The sequence below is a fragment of the Oncorhynchus mykiss genome, chromosome 29, assembly GCF_057628025.1.
Source record: "Oncorhynchus mykiss isolate SJ-2025 chromosome 29, ASM5762802v1, whole genome shotgun sequence".
NCBI lineage: Eukaryota > Metazoa > Chordata > Actinopteri > Salmoniformes > Salmonidae > Oncorhynchus > Oncorhynchus mykiss.
The window spans coordinates 10616659-10629567 of NC_143050.1; the positions used below are offsets into that span (position 1 = coordinate 10616659).

Sequence of the window (12909 nt, forward strand, 5' to 3'; positions counted from 1 at the left end):
ATGGAAGTGTCGTCAAAAGTCAAGTTGAGTCATGTGTCTGTTGCTGATTAACAATATAACAGTGTTGAGTTGTTATGTGTCTGTTGCTGATTAGCAATATAACAGTGTTGACTTGTTGTGTCTGTTGCTGATTAGCAATATAACAGTGTTGAGTTGTTGTGTGTCTGTTGCTGATTAGCAATATAACAGTGTTGAGTTGTTATGTGTCTGTTGCTGAGTAGCAATATAACAGTGTTGAGTTGTTGTGTCTGTTGCTGATTAGCAATATAACAGTGTTGAGTTGTTGTGTCTGTTGCTGATTAGCAATATAACAGTGTTGAGTTGTTGTGTGTCTGTTGCTGATTAGCAATATAACAGTGTTGACTTGTTGTGTCTGTTGCTGATTAGCAATATAACAGTGTTGAGTTGTTGTGTGTCTGTTGCTGATTAGCAATATAACAGTGTTGAGTTGTTGTGTCTGTTGCTGATTAGCAATATAACAGTGTTGAGTTGTTGTGTCTGTAGCTGATTAGCAATATAACAGTGTTGAGTTGTTGTGTCTGTTGCTGATTAGCAATATAACAGTGTTGAGTTTTTATGTGTCTGTTGCTGATGTACTGTTGTCATGTTATTGTCCGGGGCAACGGGCCAGAACAATGTAAGCCGTGAAAACACAGGAGACACATTCTAGATCTCTGATGATCCATCAGCACAGATATTAATAGTGTGATTGTCCCACACAAACACCCACATGCGCACGTACACTCACATACACACACACACACAGATACAGACACACAAACACCCACATGCGCACGTACACTCACATACACACACACACACAGATACAGACACACACACACATACACAAACACAGCTGATGAAGATATGGGATCAGACCACAAGATAAATGAGTAAAGCATTAAGACAAGATATAAACTCAAACTGCAGTAGTCTGTATGTAACGTAATACTACATAGAAGTAAGTACTGTTGGTTAATATGTACATCTGTGATAAACAGAATATTTCCTGTATATAAGGAAATGAAGGGTGCGTGGACATGAACACACACATACAGAAGAAAGGCCATAGGCTGGCATTAAAACCCACATCCAGAATTACCCAGCTGCCCCTGCAGACAGGAGCCCAGGAGAATTAGGACCTGAGCAATCTCTCTGAAAGGTGAAATAAAATGCTGTAGTAAAACTACTCTCCGTTCAGAGAAGAAAGTCAAGTTATATGCTGTTGGGATCTTTGGAGATGGGAGACCTTTTTGGAGACCCAATGAAGACCGAAACATTGGCAAACAAATACACAGAGCAGCACAGAATGCTGTGGCTCCACTGGACAACTGAAGATGAACAAACCCGTCCTGTCCTTGGTGTAAACATGCTTCTGATATTGACTCAATTAACCTCAGTTTACAGGAACAACTTGCCCTTCCATAATGTATCTCTAATACGAGCTCTTACTATCAGATAGATGCCGAAAAAGTAGTCCAAGACTAGAAACCATTGAAACTACCTGTAAATCCACAACTGGCTTAATCTGTTTCCAAGGAAACAGCCAAATATGTGCTCACCCAAGTGCTTTATGATTTTACCACTGTATGTATGTATGTATGTATGTATGTATGTATGTATGTATGTATGCATGTATGCATGTATGCATGTATGCATGTATGTATGTATGTATGTAGCATTACACGACCCGACAGTTGATAGGGTGGATGAACTGATAGGCCTTAGTTCCGCTTGTTTCTGGGGTGTGTGTTATCAGGGAATTCCAGTCACCACATACAAAAGGTCTCTAGGTCTCTGCTGTGTGAGTCCTGATCCCAGCTCTACTCAGCAACATGACACAGTTATCATAAGAAATGTGACCAGAGTGTAATAGAGTGTAACCGAGTGTAACCGAGAATAACCGAGAGTAAATAGAGTGTAACTGAGTGTAAATAGAGTGTAAGAGTGTAATAGAGTGTAAATAGAGTGTAATAGAGTGGAAAGAGTGTAAGAGTGTAATAGAGTGTAAATAGAGTATAATAGAGTGTAGAGTGTAATAGAGTGTAAATAGAGCGTAATAGTGTAAATACAGTGTAATAGAGTGTAATAGAGTGTAACAGAGGGTAATATAGTGTGAGTATAATAGAGTGTAATAGGGTGTAACAGAGTGTAATAGAGTGTAACAGATGGTAATAGAGTGTGAGTATAATAGAGTGTAACAGATGGTAATATAGTGTGAGTATAATAGAGTGTAATACAGTGTAAAAGAGTGTAATAGGGTGTAATAGAGTGTAAATAGAGTATAAGAGAGAGAGTGTAGTAGAGTGTAATAGAGTGTAACAGAGCGTAATAGAGTGTAAATAGAGTGTAACAGAGTGTAATAGAGTGTAAATAGAGTGTAACAGAGTGTAATAGAGTGTAAATAGAGTGTAACAGAGTGTAATAGAGTGTAAATAGAGTGTAACAGAGTGTAATATAGTGTGAGTATAATAGAGTGTAATAGGGTGTAATAGAGTGTAACAGAGGGTAATTTAGTGTGAGTATAATAGAGTGTAACAGAGGGTAATATAGTGTGAGTATAATAGTGTAATACAGTGTAATAGGTTGTAACAGAGTGTAATAGGGTGTAACAGAGTGTAATAGGGTGTAACAGAGTGTAATAGGGTGTAACAGAGTGTAACCGAGTGTAATAGGGTGTAACAGAGTGTAATAGGGTGTAACAGAGTGTAATAGGGTGTAACAGAGTGTAATAGGGTGTAATAGATTGTTACAGAGTGTAACAGAGTGCAATAGGGTGTAACCGAGTGTAATAGGGTGTAACAGAGTGTAATAGGGTGTAATAGATTGTTACAGAGTGGAACAGAGTGCAATAGGGTGTAACAGAGTGCAATAGGGTGTAATAGATTGTAACAGAGTGTAACAGAGTGTAATAGGGTGTAACATAGTGTAATAGGGTGTAACAGAGTGTAATAGATTGTTACAGAGTGTAACAGAGTGCAATAGGGTGTAACAGAGTGCAATAGGGTGTAACAGAGTGCAATAGGGTGTAACAGAGTGCAATAGGGTGTAACAGAGTGCAATAGGGTGTAATAGATTGTTACAGAGTGTAACAGAGTGTAATAGGGTGTAACAGAGTGTAACAGAGTGCAATAGGGTGTAACAGAGTGCAATAGGGTGTAACAGAGTGTAATAGGGTGTAATAGATTGTAACAGAGTGTAATAGGGTGTAACAGAGTGTAATAGGGTGTAATAGAGTGGAATGCAGTGTAATAGAGTGTAATACAGTGTAACAGAGAAATACCTAGTCAGCTGACTGTCAGTTTATAACAGTATAATAAGGTAGGCCTACTCTTTATTAAACAGTTTATAACAGTATAATAAGGTAGGCCTACTCTTTAAACAGTTTATAACAGTATAATAAGGTAGGCCTACTCTTTATTAAACAGTTTATAACAGTATAATAAGGTAGGCCTACTCTTTATGAAACAGTTTATAACAGTATAATAAGGTAGGCCTACTCGTTAAACAGTTTATAACAGTATAATAAGGTAGGCCTACTCTTTAAACAGTTTCTAACAGTATAATAAGGTAGGCCTACTCTTTATTAAACAGTTTATAACAGTATAATAAGGTAGGCCTACTCTTTAAACAGTTTATAACAGTATAATAAGGTAGGCCTACTCTTTAAACAGTTTATAACAGTATAATAAGGTAGGCCTACTCTTTATGAAACAGTTTATAACAGTATAATAAGGTAGGCCTACTCTTTATGAAACAGTTTATAACAGTATAATAAGGTAGGCCTACTCTTTAAACAGTTTATAACAGTATAATAAGGTAGGCCTACTCTTTAAACCGTTTATTACAGTATAATAAGGTAGGCCTACTCTTTATTAAACAGTTTATAACAGTATAATAAGGTAGGCCTACTCTTTAAACAGTTTATAACAGTATAATAAGGTAGGCCTACTCTTTATTAAACAGTTTATAACAGTATAATAAGGTAGGCCTACTCTTTAAACAGTTTATAACAGTATAATAAGGTAGGCCTACTCTTTATTAAACAGTTTATAACAGTATAATAAGGTAGGCCTACTCTTTAAACAGTTTATAACAGTATAATAAGGTAGGCCTACTCTTTAAACAGTTTATAACAGTATAATAAGGTAGGCCTACTCTTTATTAAACAGTTTATAACAGTATAATAAGGTAGGCCTACTCTTTATTAAACAGTTTATAACAGTATAATAAGGTAGGCCTACTCTTTAAACAGTTTATAACAGTATAATAAGGTAGGCCTACTCTTTAAACAGTTTATAACAGTATAATAAGGTAGGCCTACTCTTTATGAAACAGTTTATAACAGTATAATAAGGTAGGCCTACTCTTTAAACAGTTTATAACAGTATAATAAGGTAGGCCTACTCTTTAAACAGTTTATAACAGTATAATAAGGTGGGCCTACTCTTTATTAAACAGTTTATAACAGTATAATAAGGTAGGCCTACTCTTTATTAAACAGTTTATAACAGTATAATAAGGTAGGCCTACTCTTTATTAAACAGTTTATAACAGTATAATAAGGTAGGCCTACTCTTTATTAAACAGTTTATAACAGTATAATAAGGTAGGCCTACTCTTTAAACAGTTTATAACAGTATAATAAGGTAGGCCTACTCTTTAAACAGTTTATAACAGTATAATAAGGTAGGCCTACTCTTTAAACAGTTTATAACAGTATAATAAGGTAGGCCTACTCTTTATGAAACAGTTTATAACAGTATAATAAGGTAGGCCTACTCTTTAAACAGTTTATAACAGTATAATAAGGTAGGCCTACTCTTTATTAAACAGTTTATAACAGTATAATAAGGTAGGCCTACTCTTTAAACAGTTTATAACAGTATAATAAGGTAGGCCTACTCTTTATTAAACAGTTTATAACAGTATAATAAGGTAGGCCTACTCTTTAAACAGTTTATAACAGTATAATAAGGTAGGCCTACTCTTTAAACAGTTTATAACAGTATAATAAGGTAGGCCTACTCTTTAGAAACAAACCGTTCAGGGCAAAAAGATAGGAATGCATAGATTTCCATTACTGCATGTTTGTTCATATCCCAGAAACCATTCCATTTACATTGTTACCACCTAGGGAACGCTCTTGTCCAGAGAGACTAACAATCAATGCATTCAACCACCTCCATTACAGTACAGACAAGTTCTGTCTGTCTGTCTGTCTGTCTGTCTGTCTGTCTGTCTGTCTGTCTGTCTGTCTGTCTGTCTGTCTGTCTGTCTGTAGCTGTGATAGGCCTTAGCTCTTATATTCTCTGCTCTGTTCTGGCATGGCTCTCCAGACAGAGCAAAAGAATGACATGGTCACTTTCCTAATATAGACATGCCAAACTGTCCGTTCCCACCCCCAGCTCTAACACCAGCCCTACCCTTACCACTCTGGGGCTCTGGGGAGAGGGCCTAACCATCCCCAATAGGAAAATGAAACAGATCTCCCTGATCTGTCAATAACAAGAATATTGGCGACTACACGCACGCACACAATCCTTAAACTCGTATGCGCAAGCACGCACACTCACACATCTGGAAACCTACCACAGTAGCCTAATAATGTTACCCCTATAAGGAAAGGAGGGGGGCACCCCCCCCCCCCCCCTCCCCTCTGGCCCTGCACAACGTGCTCCATTTGGTTCAGCAGTCACAACTTAAAGCTCGACACTGTCCGCGGATAAAAAGTGCGCAGTCACATTGTGACATCTATGACTTTCCCAGCATTACGCACACACTGGCAATGCGGTAAAAGAAGCTGTCGCAGCATTCAACTGCAGAGTCGACGGTTATTGACGTTATTAATTATAGTAGAACACGGCTGCTTTGGGTCAATTGAGGCAACTCACTCAGCTCGGTATTTGTTGGGTATTCCCACCGGTCGTTCGCCCTCCGAATTCTCCACTCCCCCTTCCCTTGGTAGTTTTCTGTTCTCGGTAACGCGCCGTGCTTATTGGAGTGTTTTCTCTGGTTCTCTGTGGTCCAGTTTTGTACACTTGGTGCGGACTTGGCGGCGGGCGCGAGGTACAACTATGACGCGGCGAGACGAGCAAGAAGGGAGGGGGTCTGAAAGGAGGACAGAGAGAGAAGGAGCGGAGGGAGGGGATATGGGAAAGGGGTCAAAGTGGTCCCGTCTATTTTCGAAAGGCCCTGTCTGGCTATCTCTCGTATGCCTGGGACAGAGCTATAGGTTGAGCTGCGATCGCGCGCAGGAGTCAGGTGGTCACTGGCTAGGCTGTGCCACACAAGCGCGTGAAGAGGAAGAGGGGGTTACATTAAAACTTAGACGATCTGCCATGTTCGTAAACTATAGTCTACTTATAAACTGTCAGATATGCTATGGCCATGAATAAATTATTTAGACGATTAAAACGTATTTTTTTCCAAATGTGGGCCAATACACTTTGATTTCCAAGACTGCTGTCAAAATTTGGCAGCCATTTCCTAAACTATCCAGTGTGAGACCTGGTAACAGGCCGACATAAATTCCGTGGGCTACTCCGCCAGTCAGTGGCACAACGGACCAACTGTCACTCCGTTACAAACTATCATCTGTCCTAGTTCGGTTTGACAGCTGCACGCGGCTCCATCCAGTGCTGAGCTGAGATGAACTGCATGCACCCAGACCTAATACCGATAGAGGGCGACAAACTCAGCACTGACCGAGTGAAGTATAGTAGGCCTAGTGAAGTCTAGTAGGCCTAGTGAAGTCTAGTAGGCCTAGTGAAGTCTAGTAGGCCTGGTGAAGTCTAGTAGGCCTAGTGAAGTCTAGTAGGCCTAGTGAAGTCTAGTAGGCCTGGTGAAGTCTAGTAGGCCTAGTGAAGTCTAGGAGGCCTGGTGAAGTCTAGTAGGCCTGGTGAAGTCTAGTAGGCCTGGGGAAGTCTAGTAGGCCTGGTGAAGTCTAGTAGGCCTGGTGAAGTCTAGTAGGCCTAGTGAAGTCTAGTAGGCCTAGTGAAGTCTATGAGGCCTGGTGAAGTCTAGTAGGCCTAGTGAAGTCTAGTAGGCCTAGTGAAGTCTAGGAGGCCTGGTGAAGTCTAGTAGGCCTAGTGAAGTCTAGAAGGCCTGGTGAAGTCTAGTAGGCCTAGTGAAGTCTAGTAGGCCTAGTGAATTCTAGAAGGCCTGGTGAAGTCTAGTAGGCCTGGTGAAGTCTAGTAGGCCTAGTGAAGTCTAGTAGGCCTAGTGAAGTCTAGTAGGCCTAGTGAAGTCTAGTAGCCCTAGTGAAGTCTAGAAGGCCTGGTGAAGTCTAGTAGGCCTGGTGAAGTCTAGTAGGCCTGGTGAAGTCTAGGAGGCCTGGTGAAGTCTAGTAGGCCTGGTGAAGTCTAGTAGGCCTAGTGAAGTCTAGTAGGCCTGGGGAAGTCTAGTAGGCCTGGGGAAGTCTAGAAGGCCTGGTGAAGTCTAGTAGGCCTGGGGAAGTCTAGAAGGCCTGGTGAAGTCTAGTAGGCCTGGTGAAGTCTAGTAGGCCTGGTGAAGTCTAGTAGGCCTAGTGAAGTCTATGAGGCCTGGTGAAGTCTAGTAGGCCTAGTGAAGTCTAGGAGGCCTGGTGAAGTCTATGGGCCAATGAAGACCGTAACACACAATTTGTTCACTTCTTCAGTTTACAGTATTGGCCTTTGGAGGAATTAAAAAAATAAAATGAAGATGCAAGACAACATGACAACAGGTCACACAACAGGTCACACAACAGGTCACACAACAGGACACACAACAGGTCACCCAACAGGTTACACACAACAGGACACACAACAGGTCACACAACAGGTCACACAACAGGTCACACAACAGGACACACAGGACACACAGGACACACAACAGGTCACACAACAGGTCACACAACAGGACACACAACAGGACACACAACAGGTCACACAACAGGACACACAACAGGACACCCAACAGGTCACACAACAGGTCACTCGACCATAAAGCCCTTATTGGAAGAGTGCTGCAGAGGGGATTGTTCTTCTGGAAGGGTCTCCAATCACCACAGAAAAACTCTGGAGTTCTGTCAGAGTGACCATCTGGTTCTTGGTCAAGGCCATTTAAAAAAAATGTAACCTTTATTTATCTAGGCAAGTCAGTGAATAACAAATTCTTATTTACAATGACGGCCTACACCGGCCAAACCTGGACGATGCTGGGCCAATTGTGCGCCGCCCTATGGAACTCCCATTCACGTTTAGTTGTGATACAGCCTGGATTCGAACCAGGGTGTCTGTAGTGACGCCTCTAACACTGAGATGCTTAGACCACTGCGCCACTCAGAATGAGCCCTTCTCCCCCGATTGTTCAGTTTGGCCGGGTGGACAGCTCTAGGAAGAATCTTGATGTTTCCAAACTTCTTCCATGTAAGAATGGTGGAGACCACTGTCTTCTTTGGGAACTTCAATGCTGCTGAATTATTTGCTACCGTTCCCCAGATCTGTGCCTCGACACAATCCTGTCTCGGAGCTCTATGGACAATTCCTTTGACATCATGGCCTGGTTTTTGCTCTGTCATGCACTGTCAACTGTGGGACCTTATATAGACAGGTGTGTGCTTTATGGTCGAGTGACCAGACGGAAGCCACTCCTCAGTAAAAGGCACATGACAGCACGCTTGGAGTTTGCCAAAAGCCACCTAAAGGACTTTCAGACCATGAGAAACAAGATTATCTGGTCTGATGAAAGCAAGATTGAACTCTTTGGCCTGAATGCCAGGTGTCACGTCTGGAGGAAACCTGGCACCATCCCCACGGTGAAGCACGGTGGGATGTTTTTCAGGACTGGGACTGGGAGAGAAGTCTGGATTGAGGGAAAGATGAACGGAGCAAAGTACAGAGAGATCCTTGATGAAAACCTGCTCCAGAATGCTCAGGACCTCCGATTGGGGCGAAGGTTCACCTTCCAATAGGACAAGAACCCTAAGCACACAACCAAGACAAGGAGTGGCTTCGGGGCAAGTCTCTGAATGTCTTCGAGTGGCCCAGCCCGGACTTCAAACATCTCTGCAGAGACCGGAAAATAGCTGAGCAGCAACACGCCTGTTCCAACCTGACAGAGAGCTTTCAGAGGATCTGCAGAGAAGAATGGGCGAAACTCCCCAAATACAGGTGTACCAAGCTTGTAGCGTCATAGACAAAGGTGCTTCAACAAAGTACTGAGTAAAGGGTCTGCATACTGATGCAAATGTGATATTTCAGTTTTTTATTTTTAATAAATTAGCCAGTTACACTAGCTCTGTCTGGAGGAATGGGCCAAAACTCACCCCACTTATTGTGGGAAGCTTGTGGAAGGCTACCCAAAACATTTGACCCAAGTTAAACAATTGAAAGGCAATGCTACCAAATACTAATTGAGTGTATGTAAACTTCCGACTTCAACTGTAGGTGTTCCTTTTGACCAGATGTGAAAGGGCAGTGTGGAGTGCGATTGAGTGTCATCTGTGGATCTGTTGGGGCGGTATATGAATTGGAGTGGGTCTTGGTTTTCCGGGATGATGGATGCTGATGTGAGTCATATCCAGCCTTTCAAAGCACTTCATGGCTACAAACGTGAGTGCTATGGGGCGGTAGTCAGGTTATAAACGAGATATTCTAGATATCACCTTTTCTTCCAAGAGTGTGCAGATGAAAGAGAGATGTCTTGTATGAGTTGTTACGTGTCTGTCCTGCACTACACGTTTATCACCCACTGTCACTGTACCTGAAGTCCTGATAGACTGCAGTATCTCTCAGTGCATTGATCTGGGCCTTGAATACTTCTGGGTTAGTGGTTTGCATCAGGCTCACAATGTCTTGTAGCACAAAGAAATTGGATAGGATAGGATACAAAAGAAACACTGTACATTACTTAACATTCTACATAAATAACACGTTATCCATGGTACACATGGTCTTGTACGACCACATACAGAACAAAGGAAAAACATGGACTTCCAACAATTTTCATGGTTTGATCAGATTGTGTGGACTACATATGAATGATTACCGACTCAAATGGGATAATATGTGTACAGGTGTACAATATAAGATTGTATGGTTTCTTTTTTTTTGTAAATTATTTTTGGAATTCAGTACTTTTTAGAATGTAGGGACAGTGGTGGTCCAAAATAGGGGAGGGTTGTCAAACTTATTTTGGTGGTTTGGGGAGGGTTGTCAAACTTATTTTTGTGGTTTGGGGAGGGTTGTGTGTTTTTTTTATTGGACACAGGGGAAGAAAGGGCATTTTTTCCCAGATTTACATTCACCATTTTGCAGGTTTTACTTTATAATTTATTTCATTCGAGCCACATTTCCTCATCTGCTTGCATGCTCCTCCCCTATATTAAGGTGTTTTGGTACTTCCTTTATGCACTACTCTTTTCTGTGTGCTAACTTTTACCATACCGCAGGTCAGTATATTCTACCAGTCTAACAGTCTATCCTGCCCTCTATCCACCAGTCAGTGCAAATAGTGGGTAGTTTGTCCAGATCTGCAAAATGCAACTATCAATCATACCACACATAAATAATTCAAAGCTGCACCAATGTTCAATATAAAAGAGGAGAAGCCAGGTTCATCATTGCGCATGAAAGAACAGGTAAGACATGAGACATGCAGCTTGTTTAGTAAAATTGTTGACAATTGTTGAAATTGTTGCATTTATATTTTTGTTCACTATATAAACAAACTATTATGTTATAAGTCTTGTTAACTGGCCTCTCCTAGCCACTATGGCTAGTCCTGTCTGTGTGAAGGAGAGGCCAGTTAATTTCAACATAATAGTTTGTTTATATAGTGAACAAAAATATAAACGCAACAATTTCAACAATTGTCAACAATTTTACTGACTTACAGTTCATATAAGGAAATCAGTCAATGTAAATAAATGAATTAGGTGTAATCTTTGGATTTCACATGGCTGGGCAGGGGTGCAGCCATGGATGGGCCTGGGAGGGCATAGGAGCAAATATTTGGGAGCAAGGCCCACTCGCTGGGGTTCCAGGCCCAGCCAATCAGAATGTGTTTTACACCCACAAAAGGGCTTTATTACAAACAGAAATACTCTTCGTATTCATCAGCTGTCCGGGTGGCTGGTCTCAGACAATCCTGCAGGTGAAGAAGCCAGATGAGGAGGTCCTGTGCTGCCATGGTTACACGTGGTCTGCGTCTGTGAGGCCGGTTGGACGTACTGCCAAATTCTCTAAAAACACGTTGGAGGTCCGTTATGGTAGAGAAATCATTGAATTCTCATGGGATGGACACTTTATCGGTATGCCTGATTATATAAAGCGGTCACAGCAGACGTGTGTGAGGGATTCCAGAAAGCAGGTGCTTTCTACTGTCTGAATGATTGCTGGTGCCAAACTGTATAACCCCCATGTGGTTGTGGTTTCTTGGCAGGTTGGCAAGTTCTGTTCAGTTCAGATTCAGGTTCATTTAACGTCATCAAAAATATACATATAATGTATGATGTCATCTTACATTTATTGAACCTTAAATTACACAAATGTTGGAATATATGCCAATCATCAACCTATTACCTATTAAAGGTAGCGTCTTATTTAGAAGGAAAACAACATCGAAACACATTTCATCATCATCACAATCCTTATTGTCACACTTATCATCCATTCCACGTTGGTTCAACTTCAATTCATTGAAATGACGTGGAAACAATGTGGATTCAACCAGTATCCAGTGGGATGTGAAACTTGTCTCCAGAAATACATTTTGACACAGCATACAAAGAAATAAAGTGAGAAAAGCTAATTTACAGTGGGGCAAAAAAGTATTTAGTCAGCCACCAATTGTGCAAGTTCTCCCACTTAAAAATATGAGAGAGGCCTGTACTTTTCATCATAGGTACACTTCAACTATGACAGACAAAATTAGATTTTTTTTCTCCAGGAAATCACATGAATTTATTTGCAAATGCTTTGTGATTCATCAAAGTCATGTTAACTGACTGATATTATCTCATTAAACATCCTAAGCCTGTTAACCTCAAACCTTATTTTCGGTGTCTGCTGCAATAGCCCATCCGTGACAAGGTGTGATGAGTTGTGCATTCTGAGATGCCATTCTGCACACCACTGTTGTACCGCGCCATTATTTGACTGTTTGTGGCCCGCCTGTTAGCTTACACGATTCTTGACATTCTCCTGTGTTTTGTTTGTCGCGCCATTCTCTGTAAACCCTAGACATAATGGTTCCGTTGCGCCTGGCATCGACGATCATACCACGCTCAAAGTGTCTTATGTCACTTGTTTTGCCCATTCTAACGTTCAATCGAACAGTAACTGAATGCTTCGATGCCTACTTTATATAGCAAGCCATGGCCACATGTCTCACTCTCTGAGAGATGGAGGAAGTGGAGGCAGCGTGTCGAGCAAAGTTGGTGAAGACGAATGTTCTGAATGGACAACATTAGTGTCAAAAAATCTAACAAAAAGGAAATTGTCCAAAATTGGAGTGGAGGATACGTGTATGAACGATAATTCATCGTTTCATGTTGGGATGCGTTTGTTGAATAAGGATGCATATGTAGGAGACCCGTTTGAGGTGTCAAATTGTGAATATATGTGCTGGGAAAAACAAGGAGTCTGAGTGACCAGGTGTGGTCTTATTTTATTCGTTGTTTTTATGAATAACAGAGGAAGATTGCGCTTTGAACTTCAGTGCAGTGCACCCATCAAAGGAGACATCTCAGACAGAGGTTCAGGTTGAACACCGAAAGAGACTTCCTGGTGTGGTTGGTGCCCAGCATCTGACCTGCTAGGTCAATGGATAAAAAAAGTCTGTGGGTCCTGTTTAAAAAAAAATGAAGAGCACCTACAGTACCAACGCATGTGGAGCTTGGTTATTTAAGATACGCCGAAAGAGCTTTTGACCCCAAACCACTAC

At 41.3% G+C, this 12909-nt stretch overlaps 1 protein-coding gene across 1 annotated transcript in view; it reads right to left on the reverse strand.

The window, feature by feature from the left end:
- Positions 1-6273, reverse strand: part of LOC110510232 (coronin-6) — a 37075-nt gene extending 30802 nt beyond the window's left edge. The window contains exon 1 of the mRNA XM_036967985.2: positions 5895-6273. The gene's annotated coding sequence lies outside the window, so the exon portion shown is untranslated. The remainder of the gene's footprint in view (positions 1-5894) is intronic.
- Between the last annotated feature and the right edge of the window lie 6636 nt (positions 6274-12909).